The sequence below is a fragment of the Peromyscus maniculatus genome, chromosome 2 (assembly GCF_049852395.1).
Source record: "Peromyscus maniculatus bairdii isolate BWxNUB_F1_BW_parent chromosome 2, HU_Pman_BW_mat_3.1, whole genome shotgun sequence".
NCBI classification, from domain to species: domain Eukaryota; kingdom Metazoa; phylum Chordata; class Mammalia; order Rodentia; family Cricetidae; genus Peromyscus; species Peromyscus maniculatus.
Window position 1 is genome coordinate 169,852,964 of NC_134853.1, and position 13,649 is coordinate 169,866,612.

The following is a 13,649-nucleotide window of genomic DNA, read 5'->3' on the forward strand; positions in this document are numbered from 1 at the left end:
GTGGGCAGGTATCTACCATAGGAGAAACAGGCATCCCAAGGAGAGTAGGTGGCCCTGTTTGCAAATCCCAGGCCACACAGCTGTCCAGGGGTGGACATGTGCTGGCAGCTGCTGAGGAGACCCTATGAATGAAGGAAAGAGAGCCAACTGTACCCCAGCCTCCCAAACACAACGGGAATAAAGTGACTTTGGGTCTAAGGGGAAAACAGCCCCGTGGTTCTCCCTCAGCATAGCTTCTCCATTTCCCCTTGAGTGCAGTTGGGGTGCCTGGCTGGTCTGGGTAGAACCTCCTTGCCTACTACAGGGAAGGAAGCCTTGAGCCGCTTCTGAAGGAGGGTGAATGCTAGCCTCAGGGAGGGGTGGGGGTGGTAGGAGAGACTGGTGGAGGGTTTGCATGGAGACTTCAGATTCTCCCTGGGGGTCAGGTGGGCAGGCAGTGGAGTATCTGTGACCATTGTAGCTGCTACTTCATCTTCCTGCTCTGTCTGGGGTGGTCACTTCTCTCTTGGCCAAGGACACAGGCTGCCCTTTGTTAGTAGATGACCAGAACACAGAGCAGGTGGCCTGCCCCTTCCTGCTCTGTGCAGTCTTCTGAGAATGGCATGCTCCCTTCCTCTGTTCACCCCCATGACCCCCACGTCCTCCTTCTGCTAATCAGTGTAATTGGCTGTATTGATCAATAAGCTAGCTGCAGGACCCTCGGGCAAGCTCTCAAGCTCTCTTTGATTCTGGTTGAGTTTCTGGCTTATGGTATTGTTTAAAATTCCATTCCTTTATTTGCCCACCCCCCACCCACCGTCAAATGCTCTAATTTTTTTTTAAGACAAGGTCTCACTGTGCGGCCCTGGCTAGCTTGGGACTCACTATGTAGACCAGGCTGGCCTTGATTTCAAAACATTCTGCATTCCTCTGCCTCCCAAGTGCTGGTGTTAAAGGTGTGCACCACCACCACTCAGCATCCCTTGTTCTTACAGATTTTATTTTCTGGATGCTAGGAAACTTTTCTCCCTCCTCCTGCCTTCTCTATCCACACCCACATGTGTGTGTACACATGTATGTGTGTGTATGTATATGTGGAAGCCAGAGGTCAAATGGTGTGTGGTTTCTGAGGAGCCACCCACCCTGGTTTTTTACTGTTGTTTTTGAGACACTTGGCCTGGAGCCCACCAAGTAAGCTAGGCTGGATGGCCCAGTGAGTACCAGGGATCCCCCATCTCTGCCTCCCTAGGGTAGGCTTATAGACATGCACTCTCATGTCCAACATGTCTGTGTGGGATCTGGGGATCGAACTCACAACCCTGTGCTTGCACAGCGAGCACTTTACCAACTGAGCCATCTCCCTGGTACCTAGGAAACTTTCCTTGCAGGAAGAAATGGGACTCTCTATTCTTTTGTTCTGAGTAGGGCACAAGGGAAGGGGTGACGTTTTCAACAGTTACTCTGAGGAAATATGGGGCAGGGGTGTTCCTGGAGCACCGTGGGAATTCAGATTCTGTGTGTCTGGCTGCTCCTGGGCATTGGCGCACCATCTTCAAGGAGGTTCTAGTGCGGGCAACTGCAGCTCCTGTGTCCAGACACAGGTCTACAGGTTAAATAGGCAAGCAATCCTCTGCAGGCCAGCTGGTGACAGTTGCCCGCCCTGCATCTCCTGGGGACCCTCTGAACCCTCCACAGTGTCCTTCTGTCTTCTCCCTATCTGTTTGTCCAGAGCTCATGGACTCTCAATTCTGTCACTGCTGGTCTCCAAGTAACCCGAGTTGAACTTGAAGAGCATGTCAAGAAAGATCCAATTCTGGTGGCTCGTGCCATGTCCTGCTGAAGAATGTCCCGGTTACCTCTGTGTGAGACTTGAACTTCTCCGTAGGTGTGGGCTGGCTGAGAAGTGGGCCAGCGCAGTGACTGAGCTGGGAACCATAGTGGCCTGCAGGGTGGAGGTCACCCATGGCTTTGACATTGGACACCAAGCTTAGATTCCCTTGGAGATATCAACTTGCACCATGTTTGAGGGCTACCCTATTGCTGGTGCTGGTTGGCCAGGCTCTCTCTCCGACTGTGGCCCCCAGTCAGGCAGGTCAGATGTGAACCAGAGTTTCTGGTTCCTTCCACCGTCCATCTGGCCTGGGATGACACCAGCATACATACCCTCCACAGAGTGTGACATCCTTTCCAAGTGTTGAGGTTCAGTGCACTGGGGTGACTGGTCTTTGACTAAAGAGGAGCTGGACACCCCAGCAGGTAGAACATTCCTCTTCCCTCCTCAGCCTGGGACTATTGGGCTCTTGTGTTCTCCTAGAAGCCTAGACAGGCACTCAGCACATGCCAGGTTGAGTCACCCGCTGGGTTGACCCATCTCCTGAGGTGGCGATGTGGGGCAGGTCGGGAAGCACCAGGCAGCCCTGCCTCGCTTCAGCTCCCCTTGCACTTTCCCCTTTTGCCTGGCGGCCCTGAGTTTATTCCTCCTGCGCACCAGGCCTGGGCTTGGTTTGCTAGGACATCCACGTCAGGACCCATTGCTTCTGGCTGGCTGGTGTGGAAGGTTTGGCTTTGCTTTGGCTTTTCCAGTCAGGTCCCCACATGAGGGCTTGGATGCCTAGGACGACAGTGTCCACTCTCTTTCTGCTGTAGGGACCAGACACCTTAGAGTCTTTCTGAGGGGTCAGGAGGGTGTGTTCCCTGTGACCAGTTGAAGAACCAAGGTGCTCTTGGTGTCTGTGCATGTACATGTCATGTGTATGCATAGCTACACACATGTATACACATCTATCCATCCATCCATGTGCACTAGTGAGACATTTCTATTGACATGAACATATGTGTGTGTGTACACGCATGTTCATGGTCACATATATGTGCACATGTGACATGCATGCTTGCTCTTACACAGATATAGATATATGCATAGTTTTATACACATGTTCGCACATGTATATACTTGTGTACAGATGTGTGTGTACAGATAACACACCCTCATAAAGGCCAACTGGGGAGGGCATTTATAAACTTGCATCTTTTAGGATAACACCATCTCCATCCTTGTCCTGCATCCCAAGCATGCAGGACCACTAGGCCGAGGCCCCTCCTTAATGCTTTGCCTGCTCAGCTCCTGATGATGGGCCCTTTCCCACAGATGTGATGACTCTCCTCCCATTCTGCTTTAATTAGATTCCATAAAACCTTCTCCTGCTGTGAGTTCTGGTTCAGTAATTACTCTATCTTTTAGGTTCAAAGAAGCCTGCATCTTTCCTTTTAGTAATTTAACAGAACATTTCACACTGTCAGGGCTAAATGCCTTCCAGATCTCCAGACTCTCCGGACAGCCTAGCATTGTTGTTCACATTCCCGGGAAAGGCTGGTTTTCCTCTAGTATGTCATGGGTCCCAGTCTCCCACGTGTGACACAGAGATCTCAGAGGTCTGTTCCTGGAGCCAGTGGCACAAGGCCCAGGGATACTAGCTGCCGAAAACTTCTGCTGTGCCCTTGGCAGCCCGGGAAGAGGGGCCCTGCGGCTTTCCTTGCAGCGACTGCCTCTCCTTCAGCTGCTGGGGATGCTGGCTCTTGAGGTGGGAGCCAGTGGGGCTGGGTATACCCTTGGGATGATGCGTACTGGCTTGCTCACACTTTGGTGGGCTTCTAGGTGCCTGCCTGATAGCTCTCGAGGCCTCAGGGGGTTCCTCTGCTCTGCTTGTGCCCCTCTGAGAAGCCCTCCCATCAGCAAGCTGCACCCTTGAGCTGGAGACTGAACAAAACATCTGCTTCAAGCTGCCCAGGGCCCTGTGGCTACGGGGAACAAAGTCAGGCTTTTCCTAGTCTTCCGAGTTCTGAGGATGCTCGTCGCTCCTTGGCCACCCACCACCTTTCCTCTGCCCAGGATGCTGTGATGCCCCTCTGCCTGGCTTCTTTGGGGAGCTATGTTGTTGCTGCAGTTATTACTCCTGCTGGGTCACCCGGCATGCAGCCCTGCCCATGGAGAGGCAGCTCTGCTCATCATGGGGAAGCCCTGCCCACGGGGAGGCTGTGATCTATTGGTCTCTCCTGATGTTTGGAGGGGAGCGAGCCCTTCCTCTCTTCCTCTGTCCTTCCTCTGGAAGCTTCTCTTCATGGTCCCTCAGGTCCTGGCTTCCCCATATGGAGCCCTCTTGCTCCAGACCTGCACACTGCGGGTCTCTCCTGTTGTTTCTCTCGTCACACTTTGTCCAGAGACTTGCAGCATGAATGTTGCTATTGGGGAACACCCTCCACCTCCCCTACCAGGCCACAAGCTCACGGTGTCTGCAGCACCCAGTGAGTGTCGGTGCCTGGCCGGTGCCCAGACATCAGGAGGCTCTGGATTGGTGGGGGGAAGTAGGGAAGAGAACCTCAGCTTCGTCTGCCTGCTCAGAAGGGGAGCCATGTATGACATGGTGGGGAAGGATGGGGTGTCAGCCAGCCCACTCCATTCTTAGGCTTCCGTTGCCCCATCTGTCAAATGAGACCTTGATCGCAGGGGAGTTAGTGACTGGTATGCTCTGGAATCTTCCAGGGTATTGATGTTGCCTGTTACTGTGTTGGTTCCAAGCATCAGTGGCAAAGACTAAAGACATCTCAACCAAGGTGCCTGCTTCCGCTCTGGAAGTGAGGGCAAGAAGGAAAACCCTAGTTTACAGCCAGTTACCACAGCTATGAATAACAGCAGAGTGGGCGTCCAGCCTCAGAGAACGGTGTTCTGACAGTTCCTTGGCTCTTCCCACTGCCCACAATAAGACTGGGAATCTGCCTGTTCTCTTGGGGTCCACAGGTGGAATGAGTAGATGAGTTCAGAGGGATGCTGAGTGAGGTGAGGGTGCTGCCCTCCTCGGCTGTTCTGAACCCTGCTGTGATCTCAGGTTTGGCTAACCAAGACTTGTTCTCAAACGTGAAATTCTCTATCAGCTCCGCCTGGGACAGAGGCTCAGGGCATGGGATTGTTGAGAGTCAGTGCTCCCAGCGACCTCGATATTTCTGTTTCCTCATTGGGACTGGTCTCCACCACTTTCCTCTCTTCTGTTTTCCAAACACTCTTGGAGCATTTTTTTTTTTTTTAATCTCCATCAGGTCTTCCTGACCACCGTTCTTGCTTTTGTATCGACCCGAGACTCAGACAGCCAAGGACCTCCTTCTGTTCCCACAACTGGAATGTGATTCTTTCATTACTTTCTTCATGTCCAGAATAGACGCTGATCCTGAACCCATGGCAGGAGCTGCTCAGCTGGCGTGACAGTATTTCCTCAGTGGGGGTCTGGATGAGAACAGTCTCCTTGGGCTCATATGTTTGAACACTCGGTCTCCACTTAGTGGAACTGTTTGGGAAGGATTGGGGGTGTGCTTTGTTGGAAGAGGGGTGTCACTGGGGGTGGGATTTGAGGTTTTAAAAGACTTTTGCCATTCCCAGGGTGCCTCTGCCTTCTGCTTTCAGATCCAGATGTGGGCTCCAAGCTGTTCCCACCACCATGCTTTGCTCTACCGTCATGGACTCCCATAAGTCCAATTAAATTCTTTCCTTTTGTGGATCAGAACATGAGCTCTTCGATGCTGCACCAGTGCGTGCCTGCTCACAGCTCTGCCCTCTCCATGATGGTGGTGGGCTCCTACCCCTCCGCAACTGTAAGCCCCAAGCAAACCCTTCTTTCTGTAAGTTGCTTTGGTTATGGTGTTTTATCACAGGAATAGAAAACAATCTAAGACACCCAGGGAGCATATGCTGTATGACACTATTCCTGGGGAGACTGGAATGATGTCTGCTCACCCCAGATAGGGAACCAACAACAGACCAAAGTAGGGACACCACCGAAGTCCATCTTGGGGAACCAATGACTCTTATTGGTGTTGCTTACAGGAACATGGGCAAGGGGTCACTTATGGGAGCAGAAATGACTCAAACACATCTGTGTCACCAAAAGCCCACCCCAGTATGGTGACAGTTCATGAAGCTGGAAACCTGGAGCTCACTGCACAGTCTGCAGGCAGCTCAACAAGTTGTGGAGTGTCCTTTCCAGGAGCCTCACTTGGTCTTCTTCCAGGCAGCTCAGCTTGTCTGAGAGTGTCTCCCACAGTATTTACTGTTTATATATACTTGGGAGAGGGAAGAGCCTAGTGAGTCTGGTCAGTTTCAGGAACTTCCTGAAGTTATTTTGAGTTGTTTACTTCCTGTCTTAAGGAGCTTCTCTCCAAGATAGGTTTTACTTGAGAGGAGATTCCTGCACAATAGCACAGAGGGCCAGTGCCTGCCCTCTTGGGCTGTAACACAGAGGGCCCTACACCGGGACATCACACATACACACACACACACACACACACACACACACACACACACACACACACACCCCTTCTGTATTAGCATACAGGGCCAGTGCCTGCCCTCCTGGGCTGTAACACAGAGGGATCTGCACTGGGACATCCCACACAGGTTCTGTACTAGCAACTTTTCTTGTTGTTGTGACAAAATACCAGAGAAAAACAACTTAATAAGGGCTAATTAATTAATATATTTTAAAATTTATGTTTTATTTTATGTGTATAGATGTTTTTCAGACACGCATGTTTGTGTACCATGTGCATGCCTGGTATTTGTGGAGGCAAGAAGAGGGCATTGGATGCCCTAGAACTGTTACAATAGACAGTTGTGAGCTGCCATGTGGGTGTCGGGATTGAACCTGGGTCCTCTGTAAAAGCAGCCAGTGCTCTTAACCACAGAGCCACCTCTCCAGTCGTGGAAATGCTTATTTTGACTCACAGTTTGAGGGTGCAGTGCACCATGGTGGGGAAGTCCTGGCAACAGGGCCATGAGACAGTTGCTCACGCTGCCTCTCCAGTTAGGAAGGAGAGGGGGCAGAGGGTGCAGGGGAGAGGGAAAGCAGAGGTTTAGAAGTCTTTGTGGCAATTTTCTGGGTAGTTTTATGTCGATTGAATCTAATAAAAAAATTGGAGAATTGTGGTTTTCATCTCATTTTCTGGTCATTTACTGTTTCAAGAGAGCATTAGCTCATGAAGGAGTGAGATAACGCGTGCCCCGTAGCCAGTGAGGAGAGCCCCGTGCCCGAGGGGACGGTGTGACACGTCTTGCTGTGTTCACATCAGAGCACTGCAATGCAATGTGGTTAGGAGAAGTCTTTTCTTTCTTTCCTGAAACTTAGTAGTTTAATTAATGTTTTTTTAATCCTTCACATTTTTATTTTATTTTTGTCACAGAATTTCAGGTATGCCAGCCCAGATCAAGCCAGCCTAGGTCCCAGCATGGATGTGGGAGGGCCTCAAGGAGTCCCACCTCCATCGGCAGCGGAGATACAGGTCAGAGGAATTCCGAGCTGCCCCCAGCCATACATTCAGGTGTGTGAATGGCACTTTGGAAAAAGGGACTTCATAGACCTCCGAGGGACTTGAGATAAGACTTCCTACATTATCCAGGCTGGTCTCACTCCAGTGACAAGTGTCCTTGAAAGAGATACAGAGAGGCAGGTGGAGCTGAGGCAGGTGGAGTTGACGGCTCCAAGAGAGTGGCAGAGCCCGGAGGATGTCACTGCCCGGAGGGGTGTAGCTGCCTGGAGGGGTGTAGGTGCTTGGAGGGGGTGTAGCTGCCTGGAGAGGTGTAGCTGCCTGGAGGGGTGTAGGTGCTTGGAGGGGGTGTAGCTGCCTGGAGAGGTGTAGCTGCCTGGAGAGGTGTAGCTGTCTGGAGGGGTGTGCAATGAGTCCCCCTGAGCTGGAGGAGCAGGGACAGCAGCTAGTGTGGGACCCCCTGGGACCTTGGCCTCTGGGCTGTGAAAGCATACATTTTTAAATGATTTATTTGTTTTTAGTTTATGTGCATTGGTGTTTTGCTTGCATGTATGTCTGTGTGAAGGTGTCAATTCCCTTGGAACTCGAGTTACAAACAGGTATGAGTTGCCATGTGAGTGCTGGGAATTGAACCTGGGTCCTCTGAAAGAGCAGCCAGTGTTCTTAACCACTGAGCCATCTCTCCAACCCCACAGCATTTTTTTTTTAAACAAGGCATTCTTCTGTAAGATTGTGCTAATTTGTCTGAACTGATGCACAACAGGTTTGAAATTCAAGCATGGGTCCTGATGACACAGTAATCAGACTACAGATATCTCCTGTGTTCAGACCAGCCTGACTTTGTCTTAAAAATCCATCCTCACCTCTTCCCCCTCCCCACCTGCCCCCAGTGGTGGGGAAGACTCCATAGAATGAAGATCCCCGAAACAAGAGCGGGAGTGGGGGCGTGGGGGTGGGGGGTTGAGAGGGTGGGGCAGCTGTGGTTGGTGTGGGCAGCTGTGGTGTGGGCAGCTGTGGTTGGTGTGGGGCAGCTGTGGTTGGTGTGGGCAGCTGTGGTGTGGGCAGCTGTGGTTGGTGTGGGCAGCTATGGTGTGGGCAGCTGTGGTTGGTGTGGGCAGCTGTGGTTGGTGTGGGCAGCTATGGTGTGGGCAGCTGTGGTTGGTGTGGGCAGCTGTGGTGTGGGCAGCTGTGGTGTGCAGCTGTGGTGTGGGCAGCTGTGGTTGGTGTGGGGCAGCTGTGGTTGGTGTGGGCAGCTGTGGTGTGGGCAGCTGTGGTTGGTGTGGGCAGCTGTGGTGTGGGGCAGCTGTGGTGTGGGCAGCTGTGGTTGGTGTGGGCAGCTGTGGTGTGGGCAGTTGTGGTTGGTGTGGGCAGCTGTGGTGTGGGCAGCTGTGGTTGGTGTGGGCAGCTGTGGTGTGGGCAGCTGTGGTGTGGGCAGCTGTGGTGTGGGCAGCTGTGGTGTGGGCAGCTGTGGTGTAGGGCTGGCTTCTAGTCCTTGTTAAATCTTCTTCTTGTGGTCCAGGTGTCTCTGTTCAGGTGGCCTCAGTGTTCCCAAGTCTACAGGTTACGGCCTAGTCCCGGCGATAGTCAGTTCCTCTTGTGTACAGCTAAATGTCTCAGAGGAGGAAGTCTGGTTAGCTCATGCTGGCCTGACCCCACATGGAAGGGAACTCTCAGTGGGACAGGGTGCTGGACAGTTTTGCGTCACCCTCACACAAGCTAAAGTTGTCTGAGAGGAGGGAACCTCAGTTAAGAATGTCTCCTGAAAACCAGGCTGCAGGCAAGCCTGTAGGACATTTTCTTAATCAGTGATTGGTGGGGGAGGGCCCAGCCCATGGTGGGCGGTGCCATCCCTGGGCTGGTGATCCTAGGTTCTATAAGAAAGCAAGCCATAGGGAGCCGTGGCTTTTGCTTCAGCTCCTGCCTTCAGGTTCCTACCCTGATTGAGTTCCTGTCCTGACTTTCTTAAAGAGGAACAGTACTGTGGAAGTGTGAGCCGAATAAACCCTTTCCTCCCAACTTGCTTTTGGTCATGGTGTTTCATCACAGTCATAGAAACCCTATCTAAGACAGCATTTTCAGAATCCTCAATTAATGCCGCGAATCCACCCCAAAGTGTCTGGTGCCCCACTATTTTGGGTTCACCCAAAGCCATGTCCTACTCTGTTTGAAGTCTTCCAGAATCAGTCCATCAGTCATACCAGTGCCCCCACTAACAGGGTTGAAGCCGTGTGTGAATTAACCATGATGCTCAGGCTGGAGCTGTATGGAGTTATGTTTTCAGTGGGTCTGCTTGGGTAGAAACATGGGTCCATGGGGATATGCGGCAGGGTAAGGGGCAATTTCAAAGGCACACCCAGATGGCCCTTGCTCTGCAGGGCTGCTGCTTCCCAGGGACCATCTCCCTTACACTATCGCTTTTACCCACAGGCTGGTGAGAGAGGACGGGCCATTCCATCGAATCCCTCCCTCCGGAGTAGAGATATTTACAGTATTTATGTGGCTGACACTGTGAGATACAGCCAGCCTCAATAGATCCTTTTGAGATGAAAGCCAACACCAATCCGTCCCCAAATCTCTATAGACAACTCAGCTGAGTGCCCTCCATCATGCCAGGTGGATGGACTTCTAAATGAAATAACGACTCCATGAAAACTGTGTTCGACAAGTTGCCAGAAATAAATAATAAGCCTTGGTCTGGCAGATGACAAAGACCTCAAACAGGCGTCAGGACATACTAAAGTGAGACAGATGATGTCGGAGGCAGACCGTGGGTCCATGTCCCTCTGCGCTGAGCAAGACGCACAGAACCCATCACTCTCTTTCCAGTCCCCATAGACAGAGCATGAAAAACAGCCAGGAAGGCAGTGAGCAAACACCACATCCGTCACCCTGACACACACACACAGGGTTCGCTGTGACACAGACCCAAATGAAAACTAAATTTGGCAGAAGGGGCCCCGAGTTCTGACACACCTTTGGTTCCTAGGTGCAACCCAGAGGTTTCTGGAGGAAAAGTTGAGAACAAGTTCACTGCCTGAGTGAAGGGTTTTATTTGTTAGTACTGGAGTTTATGGCTGCTTCCTCCCTGCTGTTCTCCTGTGCTGCAGCGTGCGTGCGTGCGTGCGTGTGTGTGTGTGTGTGTGTGTGTGTGTGTGTGTGTGTGTGGCTGCGGCGCGCGTGCGTGCGTGCGTGTGTGCATGCGTGTGTGTGTGTGCTCCTCTCTGAGTTCCTCCTCCCACCTCCGTTACCTGGCCTGGTTCCCTTCACCGGCTTCAGGCTTCCTGGTGGTAGAAACTTGGTTTGATGGCCAGCTCTGAGATTCAGTAGAACATCTGGTACCTAGTAGGTGTCTAAGAAATAGTTGTTAGGAGCACTCGTCTGCAGTTCATGAGCCATTGGCAGTTGATAGCTATTTAGGGGAGGGAGAGCCATCTTTTTTAGGCATGTGGCCCTTGCCTGGTAGGTTGCCCATGCTTCAGTGGATGGCCCCACACCATAGGACAACACTCATTAGACTCAGCAGGTTAAAAATAAAAGAACATGAAATTGGGAGGGAATATATTAGCGGGTCTGGGAAGAGCTGTCGGGGAAGAATTGAGACTGGATATGTTCAAAATACTTTGCATTCACCTAGGAAATTCTCAGAATTCTTAAACATTTTTTAAAAAGAAAATGATTTCTTAACAGGCACTGGCTGTCAGTGAAGGTTCTGGAAGGGGCCGTGTGGGTGCTCTCTGGGCTCTGACACGCCCCCATTTTACGGGTGTGATGGACACGGCTGTGCTGGACTGGAGAGATGGCTGAGCAGTGAGGAGCATGTGCTGTTCTTTCAGAGGACCGAGTTCAACTCCTCACAGCCCCATGATGGCTCGCAATGATTTGTGACACTGGTTCTGGGGGATCCGACTCCCTCTTCTGCTCTTTGTAGGCACCAGACATGTCCATGGTGCACATGCATGCCAACATGCAGGTAAAACATTCATATACACAAAATAAAACAAATAAATCTAAAAAAAAAATACAACCACACATTGCGTAATGGTGGAACTCATTTGGAGAGTCAGGCTCTCTGCAGTCCAGTTCTTTTGTTGACATGTGCACATCACAATAAGTTGGCTATGATGACACTGGATATGTCTCTTCTGGAGTCACTGTCATGTATGTAGCTAACCATTAACTAGAAACATCCTTATGTGACCTGTGGCCATGTACAAACCATGGATGCCTTTAATCCTGTTCAGGAACACTTGGTGGCATTAAATGCATGAACACAGGTACTTGGTCGTCACCACCAGCCAGCTCCAAGCTGGTATGCACCCCTGGCCACTAACTTCCCACTCTTCCCCACCCCAATCTGCCTTTCGCCTCTCTGAACTCAAGCACCCTAGGGCCCCATATGAGTGGAGGTATGCAGTCTTTGTCCTTCCATGACTGGCCTGTGGCTCGGAACCTCCGTTTCTCTTTATTATATGTAGACATACGTGTTTATGTTCATGAGTGTGCAGGTGGACGTATGTGCGTGTGTGTGAGGAGGCGAGAGGTCAAACTTGGATGTCATCCTCAGGTGCCATCTACCTTGTTTTTTGAGATAGAGTCTCTCATTGGCTTGGAGCACATCCATTCAAGCAGCACAGCTGGATAGAAAGGCCAAGGTACCCCCTGTCTCTACCTCCCAGAGGTGGGATGCTGTGGTGTTGCTGGTTCTGCAGCTGGGATCCCACTCTCTCTGGTCCTGGGGCCAGGGGGTGAACAGACGCAGAACCAAACGGCACAGGCTCTGGGAGTTTGTAAGCAATCTCACTTATTAAACAAAGGACTGAGGTATTTATGTGTGTACTTTTTGGAGGGCTCTGCTTCCAGCTGCCGTGGTGTTTCCCAGTTGGCTCTGGGTCTTACATTGGCAGTTGTCATCTTGGGGGTCTGGTTTCAGGCTCCTCTGGGTCAGCATGTCAGAGCTGTTTGCTTAAGGCATGGCCCAGTGCTTTTGGCCTTACCAGCCTCAGCTGTGGGATGTCTTTCTGTATGCTGTGAATATGTGTTGCCCTGATTAGTTGATAAATAAAGCTTCATTGGCCTATGGCAAGGCAGCTTAGAGGCAAGGGGAAATCCAAGCAGATATATGGCGAGAAGGTCAGAGTCTGGGGAGATGCCAGTTACTGCCAAAGGAGCAGCAAGATGCCAGCAGACTGATAATGCCATGGCCATGTGGCAAATTATAGATGAATAGAAATGGGTTAAGTTATAAGAGCTAGCTAGCAAGAAGCCTGCCACAGGTCATACAGTTGGTAATTAATATAAGCCTGTGAATGATTATTTTATAAGCGGCTGTGGGGCTGCGGGACCAGGCAAGACTGGAGAATCACTGACTGCGGGCCTGGTGGGACTGGAGAAAATTCTGGCTACAGTGGGAATACACACATGTGCCACTACATCTGGCCTTTGTTGCTGTGGAATGGTCTGTATGTCAAATGCTCTGATTGGTCAATAAATAAACACTGATTGGCCAGTGGCCAGGCAGGAAGTATAGGCGGGACTAACAGAGAGGAAAATGGAGAGAACAAGAAGGTGGGAGGAGACACTGCCAGCTGCCGCCATGACAAGCAGCATGTGAAGACACCAGTAAGCCACGTGGCAAGGTATAGGTTTATAGAAATGGATTAATTTAAGCTATAAGAACAGTTAGCAAGAAGCCTGCCATGGCCATACAGTTTGTAAGCAATATAAGTCTCTGTGTTTACTTGGTTGGGTCTGAGCGGCTGTGGGACTGGCGGGTGACAGAGATTTGTCCTGACTGTGGGCAAGGCAGGAAAACTCTAGCTACACTTTGTAAATGGGTTCCAGGGACCAGATTTGGGACTTCACGTTTGATAGCAAGCACTCACTCATTGAGCCGTTTCTCCAGCCCCACCCACCCCCTTTCCCTTCGGGCTGAAAGATGCTCTGACATTCTCCTGAGTGTGTGAATGGCTGAGAAGCCAGCGCGGGAGTGATCTGATCGAAGGCCACTTAGGCTCTGGTCCTGGCCCTTCTCTCATCCTCAGCAACCAGGTGTGGTGCTTTCTCCTTCCTTGGCATTCGCTTCCACCAGGAACTGGATCCGGGAGACCCCATGATGGTGGCTCAGAAGATGCAGAAGAGGGCTTCCTTACTATGGGGCGGTGCTGAGGTTCCTGGTGATGCATCTGGAGAGGAGACAACAGAGAATGGAGGACAGGAAGCTGGAGACCTGCCGCAGCCTTCTATCTACAGAGTGACTTTTTCCGCTGCCTCCTTTAGTATTTGTCTTCAGCCATTTCTTGTTGTCCAATCCTGGGGTCCCTTCCGCATCTCAAAAGTGTCCCTGGGTCTGGCTGTCTTTTGTC

General features: G+C 51.3%; 1 long non-coding RNA gene across 1 annotated transcript; it reads left to right on the forward strand.

The window, feature by feature from the left end:
* The first annotated feature begins 7,127 nt into the window (after nt 1-7,127).
* LOC143271724 (uncharacterized) lies at nt 7,128-10,005 on the forward strand. The gene is made up of 2 exons (XR_013048896.1): nt 7,128-7,341; nt 9,715-10,005. It is a non-coding gene; the product is annotated as an uncharacterized LOC143271724 (long non-coding RNA).
* The last annotated feature ends 3,644 nt before the right edge of the window (nt 10,006-13,649 follow it).